We start from the raw sequence: 5,250 nt of genomic DNA on the forward strand, positions 1-5,250 counted from the left end.
CCCGCCCCACACAGTGATGCAGCTTGAAAGGATGCTTTCGATGGTTCCTCTGTAGAAAATGGTCATGATGGGTGTTGACGCGTTTGCCCGTTTCAGTTTGCGCAGGAAGTAGAGGCGCTGTTGTGCCTTCTTTGCCAGTGATGTGGTGTTGGTGGTCCAGGAGAGGTCCTCGCTGATATGCACCCCCAGAAATCTAGTGCTGCTCACTCTCTCCACAGCAGCACCGTCGATGGTCAGTGGTGGGTGTTCGGTGCGGCATCTCTGGAAGTTGATGACAATTTCCTTCGTCTTGCTGACATTCAGCACGAGGTTATTGTCTTTACACCACGTGGTAAGAAGGTCCACCTCTTTCCTGTAGTGAGTCTCGTCGCCCCTGGTGATGAGACCCACCAGAGTTGTGTCGTCCGCAAACTTCACCAGGTGGTTGGAGTTGTGGGTTGCTGTGCAGTCGTGTGTCAGTAGGGTGAAGAGCAGAGGACTGAGTACGCAGCCTTGGGGGGCTCCCGTGCTCAGGGTGATGGTGATCGAGGTGTACTGCTTGCGGTCGTTGGCTGAGGAAGTCTAGCACCCAGTTACAGAGAGAGGTGAAGAGAGTGAGTGGTAAGGATGGTGGTGAGTCAATAAATATAAGAGTGGTGCCTGCATGAGTTTACGTACAGGCCAACTCTCTTCCCTTCCTCGGATTATGCTAGTATCTCGAGGTTCCCACTGTACTGGAATCTGACTTTGGGTCATTTGGTCAAAGAACTGGATCCTCACACATTTAGATCTGTACAGTGACACATATCTATGAAAGGCCAAAAGCTAAAAATTAGCTAACTTATCCAATAAAAAAAAAACTTTATTATTTCTTAATTCATAAAGTCCTCACCAAGAATTAGGATTAATTTTCTTGTTGGTCCAAAAAAAAAATCATTTGAGTCATTTCCTTGATGCTATTGTTTTCCCTCTGTTCCAGTGATCGGCTTTAATTTTTCTAACAGAGAGTCATTAGTTCTTGAACCACCTATGAGACCCATAAACCAATTCTGCACGTTTTTTACTAACACATACTATAGTAGGACTATTTTCTTACACCTGAGAAAATATATATCTGAACTAAAAGGTCACACATGTAACATGCTGAGAGGTTCATCAATTAGCACATTTACTGAATGACTGTTTTAGAATGGGTATAAAAGACAGCATTGCACCAGTAGTAGCTTTTCTTTGCCCTTTTATTTATTTATTTTTTCATCAAGGAGGATGAATTATAAGAAACCCTACTGTTGATACTGCAGAAAAGACTTATGGAGTCAGGAGAAAAAAACAACAAAACAAAACCAGCTCTGACAATGTGGGACTTTCTCACCCTCGGGTGGTCTGACATCAGAGACCACAGCAGTCATAGACGGAGCTTCATGGGCTCGGGGCGTCTTTAGGAAAATCCTTGACACTTACACCAGTCTGCTGCCAAATCAAAAAACTGTCTGGAGCTGACGTTTCAGATCAGTCCACATTTGAGTGTTGAAGTGTACGTCTGCTTCCTTTAAAAAATGTTATCTAGAATTGGCGAGGAAGGTTTTTTGTCTCCAATTAAGTAGACGTTGCCATGCAGAAAAATCTACTGTAACAAATTCTTTTTGTTGAATGTTTCAAAAATATGATTTAGAGTGTAACCTCGAGATACGAGTGTCCCGACATACGAGTATTCTGAGATACGAGCAAGACTCCAAGCACATTTTTGCTTTGAGATACGAGTAAAGATTTGAGATACCAGCACCGACGCTAGGTGGCCGAGCACTCCGAGCAGACCACTCCGCCTCACTTGTTTACTTGTTCGTCTACCGTACGCATCTCCCGTAAGTCTTCCGTATTGTGTTTGCATTATCTATGTGACTTTCTCTCTATTTTGTGCAACATTCTTCCCTCCCTCCCTCCTCCTCTGCACATCCCTCCATTGGCCGCTACAGTATCATCTCGAAAATAAGAACAATTTATTTTATATCACAGGAATCGTTATATACTATAAATTTTTGTGTATGTCTCTATAGCAATTAAATACATGTTTTTTTCATTGTTATTAGCACTAATAAGGAAGTTGTTTTAGAGGGACGGAACGGATTAATTTTTTTTCTGTTATTTCTTATGCAAAAAAAATTATTTGAGGTTCCTCTGTAATTCATAATAAATAAAACCAGCTAAAACCAGACTATACCCTGGAAAGTTCACCAGTCCAACACAGGGACACATATGGAGCCCATTCACAACCACATTCACAGCTCTGGTAAATTTAAAGCAAAATATTAACATAGGTGTCACTATATGATGTCACCAGGGCTCAAACCAGCGACGCTGTTGCTGTAAGGCAGGAGCACTAACTGTTATAACTGTTAAGTACGTAATAAATACCTTGGACTTGCCACATTACATATTTGACTTTAACTTCCATGGGAACATGTATTTCAGGTAATGTACTAAATAAAGAGGGAAATTCTGTTTTTACCACATACAGCCGACAGTCAGATGGAAGGTTGCATTTAAAGGCGAGGATGATGTTTTATGATTGGTAAATTGACGGTTGTTTTGTGTTTTTTTTCTTTTGTGTTTTCCTTAAAGGGCACTGTAATTACTAGAGACCTGCAGAAAGATAAGTATCTCTCAAGCTCAGATCCTCTCATGTTTCTCAGATCAATATTTTCTGTGTCGCTTCACTGAGATACATTTACGAACTCACACTGAGAGCTGACAGCTCTGGGGTCAGTTCAAAACTCTGTTTTAAACACCTTGTTCTCCAGCTAAACTCTGAGTTTTCATTTTGTTCTAGGCCAAACAAAACCGAGTTCCCTCGGCGGAGATGGACCCTCTTTCACAGTGGGTGAGATTTTCAATCTCCTGCTCATCACTACCTTCTGTTTAATCTTTCCATGGCCGCAGCTCTTTGTTATATGACTGTCCCTCAGTACACCAGCAACAAACAAGCAACAAAAAAGTGGATCCAGAGGGATGATAAAATATGTGTTGTTTGGTTTGAGATGTTTGAAATGAAACACAGTCCCTCAAGTGTTAGGATTAAAATGGTCTGGAAAGTCGTGGATGTCGGCGAGTATTTTCTATCGGCTGTTGTTAGGTGACTGATGCTACGGTGTGAATGATTGGTGTCTATTTACGTCCTTCCTCCGTGTCCTCTCTGCTGTCAAGACAGCTGCCATTTTGTTGTTCCAACTGCAATAAGCAAACTTTATCATTATGGATGAAAAATGTTATGTTTTTCTTTTCTCTGTAAAAAAAAAACATGTTTTATACAGAGACAGAATTTCAACCCTTACAAAAACTCCACATGTTTTTATATTGATTCAGTTTATTTTTATGGCAGACCATAATTTAGAGTTTGAAAGATGCCCCTCAACCTAAAATTACTCCCCGACTCAACAATAAAGCTTTTGCACCAATAGAACAAAAACAAAGTGTAAATGCATGGGTGCTCTTTGAAATGCACACGGTCACACCTGTGGGCAGCATGACGACCATGACCTTGGAACAACTCCACCCTGTTTTAATTCTTGCCTGAATGCCTCAATACACAGCTGGCCTTCTGTAAGAAGGTTTTAATCTCTCTCTTTTTTTTTTTTGCACACATACAAATCCAATGTCACATAGAAAAAAACGTGTTTTTCTGTTGTGCTTTTACAACAAACACTCAGACTGACTGGATTATTTGAGATTCTTTGGTGGTGCTGGCAAACTTCCTAAAGAAAAACAAGGATGAACCTCAGCACCACCTGAGTTATTATCAACAAGTGTTTCTGAAACTTAACGGTTACCTTCTGAAACTGCTCAGTTCTACCTTAAGATGAGACTCCACCTTAACGTCTGCTAGTAACGTGTGTTTTCATGAAGGTCAGTGTGTGGTAAATATAAATGATGAAATAAAACTATACAAGTGACATTAATAAAAATCTCATGGCCTGATACTGGTCCATGACCCAGAGGTTGGGGTATGAATATAAAGTATAAATATAAATTTAGACTAACGCATATTACAGGTCAGCAAAGAATTGAGAAAATTGTTGCATCATCAGGTTCTTACTGCCTATATAAGATTGTAATATATTTATAAATATATCGTATGCTAATATATTTATATCCAGACAATTTTTTTTCCTGTTTTGAGGCTTGTTAGCAGCATGAGTCTGCATTCTGATCTGACAAGCTGTCCATCTGACAGACAGCTGTCAGTCTTTCTGTCACTGTCCATGGTGCCAAATGAGAGCAGCATATGCTCACCTCTACAAACGACTCTACTGTCTGTTGTGTGTGTGTGTGTTGTTGCTGAACTCGGCTACTACGTTGAAGATTTTGGTCAGATTGTTTTTCCTCGTGTGCTTTTATTCAACCTGAGGATTCATTCTGGAGTATCACTACTTTAAGGAAAGACAAAGCCGGTTGTTGGTACATATTGCATTTTAGTCGGTTCCATAGGGTAGCGGTTAGCATGCCTGCCTCAGAAGCAGAGAGCAGAAACTCCTGGGTTCAATTCCCAAAGGAACCACAGGCTTGGCACTTGCTAGGGGCAGCCTGTTAACAGCATATCTGCTGCTAACAAAACAATTTCCCAAATTTGGAATCAGTATAGTACAAATTATTTTTTATTATTTTAAATTGGCTCCTGATTCTTCCATGAGTCTGCCATGATAGTTATATTATGTTTGTTTATGTTTTAATCTCTTTTCACGATAGCATTAAGGGCTAAACATATGTCATTACCACCAGTAACAACAAGGAAAATCACCAGGAGTTGCACTGGCAAGGAAGCTGAATTGGGTCCGGAAGATCTCCTGGTTCAAGTCCACCAGCTGCCAAGTTACCACTGAGCATGGCACCGTCCCCACATACACTGCTCCCTTGGTCCTTAAAGCTGCTCAATGTGCACTTTGGTGATGGGTTAAAAACAGAGGTCACATTTGGTTGTGTGCAGTGGTGTGCTGTGTCACAATGACAAATAATACTTTCACTTTCATTCAAGACAAGTGACATAATAGAACATAACTTCAACATTTGAATAATAAAAACAAGTCTCAATTTTTTTGCTTCTCAAATTTGTTGTCAAATTGTCATTCACGCAGTTGACAAGTTCCTTTGAATAATTTTCTCTTATTGCTCAAGTGGAATGTCATCAAAGTTGGATTAGTAAGAAATTGCTGCCAACAAACAAAAACAACTGGTACTTAAAAGTGTTTCTTTTGTTGTTTGGTCAAATGGGATCAGCAG

The sequence above is a fragment of the Cynoglossus semilaevis genome, chromosome Z (assembly GCF_000523025.1).
Source record: "Cynoglossus semilaevis isolate Cse_v1.0 chromosome Z, Cse_v1.0, whole genome shotgun sequence".
Taxonomy (NCBI): domain Eukaryota; kingdom Metazoa; phylum Chordata; class Actinopteri; order Pleuronectiformes; family Cynoglossidae; genus Cynoglossus; species Cynoglossus semilaevis.